Source organism: Lepidochelys kempii, chromosome 6, assembly GCF_965140285.1.
Source record: "Lepidochelys kempii isolate rLepKem1 chromosome 6, rLepKem1.hap1, whole genome shotgun sequence".
In the NCBI taxonomy this organism is placed as follows: domain Eukaryota; kingdom Metazoa; phylum Chordata; order Testudines; family Cheloniidae; genus Lepidochelys; species Lepidochelys kempii.
In genome coordinates this window covers 90,775,301-90,790,792 of record NC_136385.1, presented here as the reverse complement: position 1 = coordinate 90,790,792, position 15,492 = coordinate 90,775,301, and the positions used below count along the sequence as shown (strand labels likewise).

General features: G+C 49.7%; 1 protein-coding gene across 1 annotated transcript in view; it reads left to right on the top strand.

Moving 5' to 3' along the window:
- SYNDIG1L (synapse differentiation inducing 1 like) overlaps nucleotides 1-15,492 on the top strand; it is a 100,806-nt gene that overhangs the window by 43,093 nt on the left and 42,221 nt on the right. Inside the window, exon 2 of the mRNA XM_073349162.1 lies at nucleotides 6,367-6,540. The gene's annotated coding sequence lies outside the window, so the exon portion shown is untranslated. The remainder of the gene's footprint in view (nucleotides 1-6,366; nucleotides 6,541-15,492) is intronic.

Genomic DNA, 15,492 nt, shown 5'->3' with positions numbered 1-15,492 from the left:
CCAGCACCTGGATAAGAGTGGTTGGCTAAGGCTGAGCCCAGGCTAGACTGAGGTGATGCTGGTCTGAAGAGGGAAGAGCTTTGAAGAACTTGCCTCCTGTATCACATCAAAGGCATCTGTGCTCAGATTTCATAGATTCCAAAGCCAAAAGGGACCACTATGATCATCTGGTCTGAGACACCTCCACCCTGCCCCCTGTATAACACAGGCCATAGGACTTCCCCCAGATAATGCCTGTTTGAACTACAGTGTAGTTTTTAGAGAGACACTGGGGAGTCAGTCTGCAGCCTTGAGTCCTTTGGCACTCCTCCCAGCTATTGGAAGCTGTAACAGGGGGGCCTGCTCCTTTGAGGGCTGAGGGACTGAGGCTAGCCACCCATATTCATAATCAGATCGCCTGGGAAAGCCATCAGGCATTCTCTAGAAAGGGCTCAAGAGAGCTCCGTGTAAGGGTCCTGCAGGAGGGAGATGGGTGCCTGCCTCAGGTCCTGAAGCAGGGGGATTGCAGGCAAGGGAATGGTGGGTACTTTCAGTGCTGAGAGAGGCCATGGAAAAAGCCTCTGGGTGTCATAGCCCATGAGTGGGGGAGGCGGAAGAACTGCATTGTTTTGATGTTGTGCCTAAGCTTTACATTTAAAGAATAAAACTAAGCCCTGAGGCAAGGATCTGAAATCTCTGGGCATGGCAGTGAGTCCTTCCTGGGCTGAGGAGACAGGCCAGCAGCCTGTACTGCATCCTTTCAGACACAGACCTGGCCATGGGGATCCATGCATTTGTGATCACTAGGCTCAGTTACTGCAACTCATGAGATCCACAAATGAACCAAGAGACCCTGGCATAGCCCTAGCTGGTACCAAATGCAGCAGCCTATCTGTGTAGGTAGGTCCCCAAGAGCACATCGTCCCAGGCTGCAGCCTGCACTGGCATCCGATTTAGTCCAGTTTGAAGTCTCTGTCCTGCTAGTTAACCCCCTGATGGAACTAGCCTTAACTCCCTGAGAGATTGATCGCCTCTCCCTCTGGGATCAGGACCTCCAGTGACAGCTCCGTCCCACCAGAACAATGAAATGGGCAACCAATGGGATAGGCTCACAGGATTTGGGTCCAAACTATGGAACCAACTACCACAAGAGATAAGACTGAGCAAGGACCTGGCCGCGTTCAGAATACAAAGTAGAACTCAGCCCCTTAGCTTAGCTTTCCCTCGATAACTTCTGCACACAAAGCACCCAACATTTCCACTCATTCCCTCACACAAACAATAAACAACCCAAAACCCCGTGAACCAACCAGCTATTTCTTGAATGGGCTGAGGAGGAATAAAGAAAAAGGTTATTTCTGTTTTTAAATGCTTGGCAGGTATCAGATACGACAGTAATGGTGACCCGGCAGGTACCTAGATAGATTGTTCATATTGCTGTGTGTGGCTTACTGGCTTCTGCTGGGGCATCTTGCCCAGTCTCCCTCCTCCTATGGCAGGATTGTGTGGTTACTCTCACCAAACCCTTGCAGTTGGAGGCCTCTCAGGAGTTCCGGCATCTGTTTCTCCAGCCTCATCCCTCTTCCTTTTAGTCTCTTGGTAATGAACAGCACAAAATGGTTAGACAAGGGCAGCAGTAAAATTAGCGATGTGGTAAAGTTCACAGTTCTGCTCATAAATTTAATTTTAAGTGAGGCGAAGCATGAGACAAGAGGCCATAAAACTGGAGAAGGAAAGCTGGTGTCTGATTGAAGCTGCAGCTTTGTGCAGAATTGCAAGTAGCTTCCATTCAGTGGCCAGTTGCCATGGGGACCTTGCAACAGCGGGTGTAGCAAACCTTTCCGTTCCCAGTTTGTAGAGAGCTTGGGATGAAATGGCACGGCAGGGGGGTGCAGCCATGACTCAGGGCCTGCTAAGACCCTTCCTCATTAGCAGAAACGGAAGCCCAGGAGGTTGTTATTTTATTTATTAATTTCAATTGATATACACACAGGAAAAGTTCCCATCCTGAGCTCATGCTGCCTCAGGCAGCCTGTTCTAAACACAATCAATACAAAATAATAGATTTAGCTACATTGCCCGGGATACCTTGTTGGGACAGTTGGTAGGAGAAGAAAGATCTTAAATTTCTCATTGAAACATGAAGCTAATTCGTTCATCACCTGCTGGAGGGTTTGACAATGATCCCACTCAGGGCATGTCTACACTGCAATTAAAAACCCACGGCTGGCCCATGGCATCTGACTCGGGCTCATGGGCTCGGGTTGTGGGGCTGTTTAATTGCCATGTAGACGTTCTGGCTTGGGCAGCAGCCCGAGCTCTGGGACTCTCCCCACTTGCACGGTCCTAGAGCCCAGGCCCAGCTGAAGCCTGGATGTCTAAACTGGAATTAAAGAGCCCCACAGCCTGAGCCCTGGGAGCTCGAGTCAGCTGGCAGGAGCCAGCCGCGCGGTTTTTAATTGCTATGTATGCATACGCTGAAACTGACACTGTGCTTCCTGGGTGCAAATGTCTCTACTGCCCACCCTGAGCAATGACCACCCCCGCAGTCCTGTTATTCCAAAGGACATGGATATTAGTGCTTCCTCCTCCTCCTCTTCATTGTAGGTGTTGGGAGTAAATGGAAAACTTATGCTAAGTGCATCTCTCCCTATGGCTTGGAGTCTGGAGCTTGCCCCTTAGCAAATGGAGCTTACGCCATGGATCCTAATGCTTGCATGGGACACTGGGTCCATGGGAACACAGAATACAGAGGAGTTGGTTTGGTCTGTTGAATACCAGCCCCATAGCTCTAGGGCATTGATCCTACGCCTGTGAAGTCGATGGGAGCTTTGCCATTGACTTCAGTGGGTGCAGGATCAGGCTCTAGGGAGCAGAGCTGGGATTCCCCCAGCACTGGGTTGCTGCACCAGCCAATTCTGCTCAGCTGGGGGTGTTTTAGATTTGGACTAAAATTGACAACATGCCTCAGCAGCTGAAATGGAGGCATTTTTCCTGAGCGCGGCCTGTCCCACGGGTATCCTGTGAAACCTTTCCCACATTTGAGAACTTGCTCCCCTGTGAGCCAAGATCAAACAGAATATTAATGAATATCCATTTTGGTATCATTAATTCAAAGGTAACATTCATTTGCAGTGAAATCCTGCCCCTAGTGCAGCTAACAGGAATTTTGTCATCGGTTTCAGTGGAGCCAAGATTTCACCCGATATTGTTAAGACATTTGGGGGGGGTTACAGCCCTGCAACAGGTGTAAACATAAGCTGCCACAAACAGGACCCGCCAACAGCAATTCCGGGCCTCAGGGCAGAACAGTCAGTGGGCCCCCATGCACACACAAGCTGCACCCGCGCGGACACGGTCCACCTGACATCTGAGCTGTACCACACCTGCGCTGGCTGGTGCCCAGCTGCTGGGCGTGCTCTTCTAGAATGGCCAGGGCTTCCACATGCCCGCCTGGTAGGGTTGCCAACTGTCTAATCGCGCAAACCTGAAGACCCTTGCCCCGCCCCTTCCTTGCCCCTTCCCTGAGACCACGCCCCTTCTCCGAGGCCCCAGCCCTGTATTCACTCCATCCCCCTCCCTCAGTCGCTCCCTCTCTCCCACCCTCACTGACTTTCACCAAGCAGGGGCAAAGGGTTGGGGTGTGGGAGGGAGTGAGGGGTGCAAGGTCTGGGAGGAAGTTTGGGTGCGGGGTTGGCTTCTGGGAGGGAGTTTGGGTGCGGGGTGCAGGCTCTGGGAGAGAGTTTGGGTGCAGGAGGCGGTACGGGGTCGGGCTCTGGGAGGGAGTGCAGACTGTAGGCTGGAGCAGGGGCTTGGGGTGCAGGAGGGGATCAGGGGGTCGGCGCTTACCTCAGGCAGCTCCCAAAAGCAACTGGCACACCCTTCTATCAGTGGCTCCTAGGCGGGGAGTCCAGGGGGTCTCCACGCATTGCTGCACACAGGCACTGCTCCCCACAGCTCCCATTGGCCTCAGTTCCCGGCCAATGGGAGCTGCAGAGTCGACATTCAGGGCAGGGGCAGTGCACAGAGATCCCCTCCCCAGGGGCTGCAGGGATGGGCCGGCTGCTTCTGAGAGCGGCGTGGAGTGAGGGCGGGCAGGAAGCCTGACTTAGCCCCGCTGCGCTGTTGGCAGCGATGGCCAGGGGCCTCTGGGCCCTTTTAAATCACCAGGGCCCCTGGGCAATTGTCCCCTTTGCCCCCCCATCAGTGTGCCTGGACACAAATCATCGTCACAGAACCCCCCAGTGACCTAAATAAAGGGGATTGGCTATGGGAAGAGGGGCAAAAATAGGCTGGACATGGAAAGGGGGATGATAAAGAAGTAAAAAATAGACAGTGTTGAAATTAAAAACACAGGTTGGACAAAGATGTTTGAAGGCATCTTTTAGGCACTGGGAGAGAGGAAAAGACACATTTCTGTGGGGAGAAACTTCTGACCGCCAGAGATTTCCACAGCAAATGCACAGTCTAACTTCTGATAGTGGGGTCCCTACATAGTAATGGAGTCTGAGCACTGAGATCAGGTGTTGTCCTCCTTTATTATTTCATGGCTCTGTGACAGGCTGGCCTTCCCCTTTAAGGGGTAGGATGTCTTGGGCTTGTCAGCCCTATTAAATTAGCCTCTCACTGCTTAATACCATTGATCACTAAATACTCTGCATCTCTATCCTTGGCAGCTCATAGCCCCGGCACCTCTGAGCTGGCTGTGGCAGTTATGAAAGTAAAAAAATTGCTTTAGCCCAGCACCCCTTTCATTACAAATTAAGTACTGACTCCTGCCCCACCTCCAAGAAGATGCAGGGGTGAAGGGCAATGCCCTGAAATGGCACAGGTCCTTCTCAGACCCAGCCTAGAGGGTTGTCATGGGCAACTGCCTTCCACCTCCAAAGCCCTCATCTGCAGAGCTACAATCTTAAGAGGAAGGAAGCCCAGCAGTGAGGAGCCATAGGAGAGCAAAAGACGGGCAGAGGCCTGCGGAAGGCTCCAAGCAGAAGGGCCTTGGAATGGTTACTTGGAACAGAGCAGGGAATAACCTAAAGGAGCCCCAGACAAGCTGAGGGGAGAGACGGAAAAGAGCCTGGGAGTGAGTGGGAGGATGGTGCTTGAAGTTGGAGGAGAGAAGACAGACCCCTTAGGAAGGAGGGTCTGGGCCCACTTTGGGACTGGCCTGGAACAGAGTTCATGTTTTGTTTGGTTTAGATTTGGATTCCCTTGAGAGGATGGACTTTTGGTAATAGTTCAGCTGGAGGGCCAAGTCACTGCAGCCAGTCACTGCAACATCTGGAGTAAGCTGAAGATGGTTGAGGGGAAACTGAGGCAGAGTGCTGCAATGCTGGGTCTTGCTATGAGGGAGTGCTCTGAGGTGGTGAGTCGTGTACAGGCACCTATCAGTATGCCAGGTGCTTCTCACATAAGACCAGTCCCTGCCCTAAAGAATGTACAGGATAAGGCCCCAGTCCTGCAAGTTGCACCATGCAGGTAGGAAATAAGTGGGGCTCTGGAGAAGGCCACTGGTCTGCACTTACTGAACAACTTGCAGGATCAGGACTTAACTGGCAAACTTGACAGACAAGGGGAACATGGACTATCCCAGGAATGAGAGAAGCTGGGAATGTCGTAGGCTATGGAAATATAGTTGTGTCTTCTTTCTCCCTCTCCCACTCTCTGTGGGGCTCCCTCCATACTCTTTCTGAGCAATCTCATCTGCTCACACAACTTTACCAATCTTCTTTACACTCATGAATCACAGATTTACCTTAATCCCCTGTCTCACCCTCCTTTCTGACATCCTCTGGTTGCCTCATGGTCACCTCAGCTTAATGGGGCAAAACTGGGCTCCATGTCTTTCTGCCTAACCCCTTTCCCTTCCCTTCTTTCTTTGTCACTATGGATAGAGCACCACCATCCTCTCTGTAATCCAGGCCAGCAATGTGGGGGTCAGCTTCAGTTCCTCCCTGTCTCTTGCCCCATCCATCCAGGGTGTGTCCAAATCCTGACACTCCTTTCTCCAGAGCATCTCTAAGATGAGGCTTTCTCTCTGTGCAAACAACCCAAATGCTTGTCCAGGACCTCAGCATCTCCTGCCTTGATTATTGTAACCTCTGCTCCTGCCTTCCTGACACTCACATTTTCCCCACGTTAGTCCATTGAAAATGCAGCGGCTAAGCTCATCTTCCTTGCTTGCCACTCTGACCTTTGTGCCACCTTTATTAATCCCTCCGCTGGCTCTCCCTTGCATCAGGTTTGAGCTTCTTCTCCTTACCTTCAAGGTCCTTCTCAACTTTGCCCCTCCCTCATTCCCTGATAGTCTCTTACTGCATATCCCTACCCCCTCCGATCTGCTAACTATGCCAGCTTTGACCATCTATTTTTCTGCCTCCTCCACAGCTGGCTTTGTGCTTTCTACCACATCAGATGCCTGCCATGAGGTGTTAGACCACTACCTTCTCCTTCTTCCAGTTCACCTGCAGACCCACCTCTGCTGCGATGCCTACAATACACAGGCCACCTTGCTGATCAGAATGGCAGTTGGGAATAGCGGACGTGTATCTGTTAAAAATGGTATGTGTTTTTCTTCCTTCCCCTCATATATCCCTCCTCTTTCTGAGTGTAGGCTCTTCATGGCTCAGTATATCTGTGGATAGTGCCTAGCACAATGTGGGTGCTACCACATATAAATGAACACCAACTGTGAATCTTAGATTAGTCTTGGTGGCTCCACCTTTCTTTTTACTGTAAAGCACAGACTCAACTGCTTTTTGGTAGGCGCTGTGGCAGGAGTGCGTCTTTAGGAATGATCCGAATGAGGTGAGAGAGGAGGCTCGACAGATATTTTTGGAAGAGGATTCCTGCAAGGAAAAGGCTGAAGGAAAGCACAAAGCCAGCTCTAATATACCCATAGCCTGCACTGCTAAGCGCTTTAAGGGATGTCAGGGCTAGGATAGTCAATCCACTACTTTATTGGCAGCTGACATGAAGATAATCTGATCAATGTAGCTCCAGCCAGCGAGTGAACAGGCTGCTGCTTTCTGAACGTGCTGCAAGGAGCGATGGAGAAGCCCTGCTGAGAGGGAATGACAATAATTGAACCTCATGGCCAGGTGGGCGCGTGTTGATCTTGCAAGGTGATGACAAGATGTTGTAAATCAGGGCAAAGCCTGTGCAAACTGCACAACTGGGAAAACATAAAACACTCATGGTGCCTGGGGCTGACAGTGTCCTTGCAAACACCCAAAAAGCATGTCCAAAGCCTTGTGTGATAAACGGTGCATTTCCCAGCTCCTGTCAATAATCAGGAGCCTGTGAAGCAGTTTGCACCCTCATATGCCTGCACCAGTGGGAGCAAACAGCATCTGTAGCTTTCTTTTGGAAAAATCCACAACATGGCAAATGATAAGGGAATCCTAGAGATTAGACCTGGAAAAGTCCTGTCCGATCACTTCCTAGACTGTCCTCTGTGGCCAGTAGCAAGTCTCAAGGGTTGAGTCATTTTCCTCAGGGAAGCCCTGACCACATACTGGGGCACACTAAGTTCTGCAATCCTCACTGGCATCAGCAGGAACAGAGCAGAGGATCTTCGGCCCCAAAGACAGTCATTCCCCTGTTGCTGGAGCTAAAAGTGAATCCTCAGTAGCTTCGGTAGTAGTAGGGCTTATACCTTCCATGGGTCACAGTCAACAGAAGGCTATATGACTTCAGGCACTTGAGCAGGTTTAACATCCTGTCCCGTAAGGGTCCGTAGTGACCCAGGCAGACTAGCCAGTACATTACACACACTCTTTGCATAAGAATGAGCTCTCCCCTGACATGTAGTGATGCACTGAGGGACAAGACTTCAAGAGCAAATGTATTTGCACAGTTATGCCTACTCTGCCTTGGAGCAGAGCATGGTGGAGTTGCTTTGCCAAAATGACCAATTTGGGCTGGTTTTGGGTTATAAATCACTCTAGTATTTGAATGCAGGGGTAATGAAGTGTTGTTATCCTTATTTTATGAGCAAAGGTCAGCAGAACTATGCTTAGCATGCCCTGTTTGATGGGGTTACCCTAAACTGAACCTCACTTGCTAAGCAGGGGGAGTGGTGCCAAATCCCAATTGAGATGACAGTGGCTGGGTCAACTGTTTTTAGCTGGCGAGGCGGGGGGAGATGCTGTTGAAAGAGTTCTAGAGACCATTTGACCAGCTCCTTTCCAGTGTTTAAACGTTGAGCTAATTAGATTCAATTGAGAATCTTTGTTTCTAGGTAGTGGTTCCTGCTGCTGTTCTCACTGCTGAGCAGGTCTAGAGGCTCAGTCTTAGACCTTGTGGGGGGATAATGTTTCAGCAAAAGAAAATACAGAAACTGCACTGGCAGTGAGGTTCTCCACCACCTGCTGATATCACTGAGAGCTGAAATCACTCAGAGCTGGGTTAAGTGGTAGAACTTCAGAACGTGATGTTCAGTGAGTGGTGGTGGCCAGCAGTGGCAGAGAATGACAGCCAGAGGCATTCCTTGGGTACAGCGAATCGGGGCGACTGCCCCAGGCCCCGTGCTTTGGGGGCCCCCACGCTTTGATAAAATCATGAAGAGGTAAGGCGAGTGGGGTGAGGAGGCAAATGGGGAGATGAGCGGCAGCGGGCAGGGGGGTGAGGAGGAGCCCCCTAAACCTCCCCCTCTCCCTCCCCCTCCCTCTCCCTCTCAGCGCCTATTGCGGATCAGATGTTTTGAGGTGTCAGGGGGTGCTGGTGGGGAAGGGAGAGGAGCAAGGGCGCAGCGCTCTTGAGGGAAGGGGGTGGAACTGGGCGGGGAAGAGGTGGGGGCAGGAAGAGGCAAGGCGGGGTGGAGGTGGGGCATTGGGGGAAGGGGTGGAGTTGGGGGTGGGGTCTGGGCGGAGCTGGGGGGAGCGCCTCCCAGCACATTAGAAACTCAGCGCCTATGTCCCGGGCCCTGCACCTCCCTAGGGATGGCCCTGATGGCAGATGTCAGCAGAGAGACGGGGCAGCTGTGAGCCAGCTGCAGTGGTATCAGCAGTAGAGGCATGGATCAACAACCCGTCGCCCCGCCCCCTGGGGTGGGAGATGAACTGCTGCGAACGCACCGCTGAACGCTAGGTCTTCACTAACCAAGGACAGCCAACCGTGAGCAGGGTGCAGCAAAGGGAGTGGGGTGTGGTGTGTTGAGGGACATTCGTTTGTCAGACTTTCACACCACAAGGTGAGAAACAGGCAAAGGACACTGCCCCACGCCCTGTGGGATGGGTGTTTGCCTGTGCTCACATGCTTTTGAATCACAGTTGTGGTGTTCTCCCAAATTAACGTTGGGTCCCCTTTTTAGCTTGTTAATAAAAGTTCTCTTTTGTTAAACACAGATTCAGTGCTTGCGAGTGAGGAAGTATTGCCTCTTAAAGATGCCCAGAGGTGGTGTTAAATTTTCCCAGATTACTGGGTGGGGCGGGGCCCGAGATGGTTCTATTTTGTATTGTAAAGAGGAACCCCTAGATATTGAACCCAGCCCTTGTTGCTGCCAACTCCACTTGCCAGAAGGGTTACATTTGTTTAGACAAAACTCATCCCTGAGCATACAGGAGTCACAGTTTAGACCAGCCATTGGGCACCAATTGTGGCACAGTTGTCCTTTATCCTGCACGCCAGAGCTGCACCTCCCCAATGGAGGCTCCTTGACTGGGATTTCTTTGACTTATTTTATAGCAAGCAGTGGCACTTTCTGCCTCCCTGTCTGCGGATGAATTTATCTGAGCAGCTACACTTGGGCAGCCTATAAACAACCCATGGACTGGCTTTGAGGGGAGGGGGACTCCTGTAATAAGATCCTCCAGGGTGAAGGAGTGGGTGACTTAATAAATAGGTCTGTTTCCTCTCTAGCCACTGTGATTCTGTGAACGCATTTCAGTAATGGGGCAGTGAGCAATTCTGCTTTACATTCTGGTACATTCCCAATAATTAAAGCCTGTTTATTCCTTATCTGAACTGATAATGAAAGCGGACGTGACATTAGGCTGAATACTTGATCCTGGACCTCCTAGTATATTGCTTTGTCATCACTTTCCTTTTGAGGCTAAATTTTGTTGTCCCTTTAGGAAAGCACTCCACCATGAGGAAAACAAATACATTTCCCATGTGTGTGCACAGACCTGGAATACTGGGTTCACCTGGAATACTGGGTTCAACTTTGGTCACCCTCTCTCAAAAAGGATACGGCAGAAATAAAAGGGGTTCAGATTAGAACAGAGGTACCCAAACAGTGGGATGCACCTCCTAGGGGAGGGCATGGAGGAATGTTCGGGGAGGCATGGCTGAGACCCAGGCCAGCTCCCATGGGGGAGCGGGTAGGGAGCGCCATCCAGCTTCACTCCCAGCCTCGGCCCTGGCTTCTGGCCCTGTGCCCAGGGTTCCACTCTCAGCCTCAACCGCATCCCCAGCTGTGGCCCCAGCCTCAGCCCCTGCTGGGAAGCAGGGGCTGAATTGTGACTGGCTAAGCACTGCCTCTTACTCTGGGCAGATTGCAAGAGATCCGTCTCTCCCTAGATGCTTAAAATAAACTGAGGGCAGGTGTCATAAACATACAGCTAAGGGTAGCATAAAATCCCTCCTTTATCTGTAAAGGGTTAATCAGTTCCATTAACGTAGTTGGCACCTGACCAGAAGGACCAATGGGGAAAGAAGATACTTTCAACTCTGGTGGGGGGAGGTTTGTGTGGTTTTTTGTGTGCGTGTGTTCTCTCTGGAGACAGAGAGAGAGAGACCAAGTAAATAATCCAGCTCCTACTGAATGATACATCTAAACTTACAGAAATAATAAGTAATAGCAAGGAAATGCGTTAGAGTATCTTTTGTTTTAGCTTGTGAATTTTCCCTATGCTAAGAGGAAGGTTCATTCCTGTTTTTTTGTAACTTTGAAGTTTTTTGCCTAGAGGGGAATCCTCTGTGTTTTAAATCTTATTACCCTGTAAAATTATCTTCCATCCTGATTTTACAGAGGTGTTTCTTTTACTTTTTCTTTATAATAAAAGTTCTGTTTTTAAGAATCTGATTGGGGTTTTTAGTGTCCTAAAAACCCAAGGGTCTGGTCTGTGCTCACCTTGTTTACTCTCAAGCCTCCCCAGGAAAGGGGGTAAAGGGCTTGGGGGGATATTTTGGGGAAACAGGAACTCCAAGTGGTCCTTTTCCTTAATTTTTGTCTAACTCACTTGGTGGTGGCAGTGATACCGTTCCAAGGACAAGGAAGAATTTGTGCCGTGGGGAAGTTTTTAACCTAAACTGGTAGAGATAAGCTTAGGGGGTCTTTCATGCGGGTCCCCACATCTGCACCCCAGAGTTCAGAGTGGGGAGGGAAACTTGACAGCAGGTTAGGTGGTTTCAGGAGAAAAGTGATGCTGTTTGTAATGATGGATTTGATGCCTTGGTTGGCATTAGAAATGCATTCATGGGTTAAGGAGTTCTAGATGGGATTATAAAGCATTTTTTACTTTTTTTGAAAAGTACTTTCCCGTTTGCATTTTCTCAGATGGCTCTAAAATAACCTCTTTGGTTGATTGATTCTGGCAAAGTCCATCCAAACTATTACCTTTTGCCCTGCACACTCGAATTTTGGAGAACTGAAATACTTCCCTGTTTGCAAATGATTTTTATTCTGAGGTTGAGCCAGCTATTGATACAGCTACAATCCATAGCCACAAGAATGGGCTGAAAGTTCAAACAGCTGAATAGACTTCATGCACTGCTTGCTGTTGCAGCTGAATATCTAAAGGAAAACAAACTCATTGGCTGACTCTCCTTAGAATAATCCCCCAACAATAGCCTCTGATTAGAAAAGAATTTCTGAGTTGGTCTGAAGGAAGCGTGGTACCACGGGGTCGCAGATGATATTATTGGCATCTGTCTAGCACTATTGTTATCCTGGGGGTTATAGAGAAACCTGAATCCATGTTGTGTCCTTATATGACCCTGGTTCCTTAGTGCGTCCTGTAGTGATTATATTTTATCAGTTTGTCCCCAGGGGATCTTGCCTCCAGTCTTGTAAGAATCCTTCTGTTAATCCAACCCTCTCAAGGTATGTCAGCGGTTGAAGTGAGCAACAAGATTTCCGCTATGGATTTCACGGAGCACATCAGTGCTATTGGCAACAGTACTTGGTCCTTAGCCGGGAGAGGTGCTGTTCTCAATGTGCTACACTTACTGTAGAGATGGCACTTCCATTATAAGCCTCTATTTCCAGTGGCTTATCTCTTTTGGAAAGATTACCCTTCGGGCTGCATTTTTCTCCTGCTTGTTCTCAGCCCAAAAGTGGTGTCTTGTGAAGTTGGATTAAAAATTGGCTTGGGTGGCTTTTGAGTTATTCAAAGAAGAGGAAAGTGTCTTCAGCACCACAGACATTTTCCAGATGCTGCTTTTCCTCCCTGTCCTTGATACAGTAACTCCAGTGAGTTCCTTGCCAGCTCCATTTTCCTCACTGACGCTAAGTGCCTTAGTCCTGTTTGAAGCAATGTGGTTTATAAATAACAGAATAATCTGACAGTAGCACCTGGAGCACACTCACCATGTTACTGGCCTTTGCAAGGCACGAACCCCAGAGAATGCAGTGCTCTGAGCCTGTGAGAGCTGGGTGGGCTTGCTGAGTCTCCTGCCCCATGCTTGCGGGCGCTCAGTAGTGCTACGAGCATAGTCAGCACTGCTTCGCTCTCCACAGGATCTTCCCCCGCATGGCTCAGGGCCAGAGCCCCTCATGGGGGACTTAATGAAGAGCAGGACTGAGCCCTTAGTGTTGTTCCTTAAGTTCACAATGGCCTTGACAAGCCCTCGTGGAGCACTGCCTGGGGAGAGACTGCAGCCTTCTCTGTGCCCGTGACTGACACCTTGTGCCCTGACTGGTACCTTGTTTGTGGCTCCCTTTCCTGAGGGTGCCAAACAGCAACTCACTAAAGAAGGCTCTAAGCCCAGTTGTCTTTGTTTGCAGTGAAGGAATGTACTAGTACCAGTGGTACAGAAATGGGGGGAAATGCTCAAGGACAGGTGAAATCACTCATCCCTTAGCCTACAGGAGTCCTCTGGACAGCACTGTTAGGCTGCCACAGATTTTAGCTACTATTAACCTCCTATGAGGGGAAATAGTCATTTGTCCCTCAGCCTGAAACTGCATATCTGGCCCCCTGACATATCAGCGTGTCCCAGTTATGTGTGCCAGAGAGTGGCTGAACCTCCTTCCACCCTTTTCCCTGGAATTCCCCTCCCCCCCCAAGCCTTTTCCCACAGTGGTTGTTGCCCAACTGTTATTCTCATGCCACTGCTTTTCATCCCTCTTCTATCTAATCTGAGTGCTGAGTCCTTGGAGGGGGTTACTGGTCAGAGCATGTGGCTTCTGGAGCGCTGAGCTCTCTGCATTCCAGCCCCCTAACTGACAGAAAGCAACAGCAGAAAAAGCTGACTGAACTCAGTGGCCCTGATTTTGTCGCTCACACAGTAATTGCTGTGGCTCACATCCAGGCTAATGTTGTACTGTACTTAGAATCACAGGGCTAGAAGGGTCCACAAGGGTTACCTAATCCAACGCCCTGCCAAGATGCAGGATTTGTTGTGTCTAAACCATCCAAGACAGGCTCCTTTTGAAAACCTAAAGGAATGAAGGAAAGTAGGAGACTAAACAAAATCCTACATACATCTTTACCCATGTTCTAGACGGTGCGGTTGATCTAAGCAAAGGATACAGATCTGGGTTGTTTAATCCTTGACTGAATCCTGGCACAGAGAGATGGTAGCCAGGCCTTGGGGTGGGGAAGAGTTAGGGAAGAGCTTGGTGAATGGTTTGAGAGGTGCAAGCTATGGGCTGCAGGGACTCAGTCTGTAACAGAGAAAATCAACGCTATCCCAGCGGGAAGCTACAAATCTACTCTTCTCCTCTCTCCCTGACTTTTTCCTCCTTTTATCCTGCCTTGTCCTCTCTTTTGCCTTCTGTTTTCTTTCTCTCTTCCCTTCCTCCCTTTCTGTCTATTTCTTCTGCTCTCCCAACCTCCTCCACAGGGAGAGAGCTCAGGATAACTTTGATTCACAGGATATCCACCAGGCTGAGCACAGTGGAACAGGTGTGGGGAAACCATGAAGGCCTGATGGGTCACAGGCCGCCAGAGTGAACATGAGACAGAGGCCATAGGCTTGAGGGTTGGGGAAGTTGGACTCTGGACATAGGCTTATTGTGATGGAACTGAGAGTATCTGAAGACTTGTAGGGGGAACTGTAAGTGGTTTACAATTTACCAAGTGTTGTGGTGGATTGTCCATCACTGACCATTTTTAAATCAAGATTGGATCTTTTTGAAAAGGTATGCTCTAGGAATCATTTTGGGGAAGTTCTCTGGACTTGTTACATAGGAAGTCAGACTATATGGTTACAATGGTCCCTTCTGGTCTTGGACTCTGTGGTGTTGGAGGGATTGTGGGTTCATTGGAAAGGAATCCAAGATCTTTCCATAGAGGATCAGGGATGGGGACTGCGATCTTGTCAGAAGAGATCGAGAATGGGATTGCAGAGTCCGGAAAACGGGTGTGGTTTGACACTTGTGGGTTGGGTGCTGGAAGAATGGCCTATCTATGGGTGTCTGGCCTCAGTTTATAGTTTTTGTCCCTCTAAAAGGACAAGTATGCTCTGGGGAAGGCAGCCTCAGAGCCCATGTCATTTGAATTCACTGTCTGATCATCTGTGGATTTGTGTGGCTCTTTTCTGCATTCCCTCCTGTCTGCCGATGATGATTATTGGTTGAGTGCTGCTGTGTGTTTGGTGCTGAACAGAACAGAGTTGAGATAGGTCTTGCCCCCAGGGACTTTGTCAAGCCAAGCCAAGATACCGACTTCCATGTATTCACAGGATGCCAGAATTCTGTGCTGAATGGCAAACAATGAGCAGCACTTGTGCCATGAATCGTCCTCCAATGCTAATTGCTGTTACTTCAAACCCAAATACTGCCGGGATCGCTTGCCTCCCTGAGATGACTCATGTGGCTCAGATGTGACAGTTCAGCCTTTTCCTAGTTATTCAAGAGAATAATAATGCTTAAAATGTGTGGTGGGGGATGGGTTCCTATTCATGCTTGCTGAGCTGAATTTGTCTAAACTTTCCCCAAAACATTTCCCTGGGGTCTGACACCAGGCGTGAAATGTTTCCAGTTTTGAAAGTTAGAAGTCACGGGCTACGGGGGTTTGTGATGAGAACGTGGTCTGAGTTTTACCTGTGGCAATGCTGGATGTCAAATCGAGGCTGAGAACTGGGCAGACACGGGACATGTGGGATGACTGTCTTGGGCATTTGCTCTCCTCCAGGGAATGATACTTTCAAAGCCAGAAGAAGAATGCACACCCTTCCTACCTAAAACACAAAGGGCTTTGTACAGAGGCCTGAAGGTGAAACATGCACCCCTTGTCAAGATGGGGACTTTGTGGGGCAGAATGCGGGCTCTGGGAGCACCCATGTAGCCCCCATTGCTGTCAGCTGTGAAGTGATCAAGCTGAAGTGGGTAAGATCCCTGTG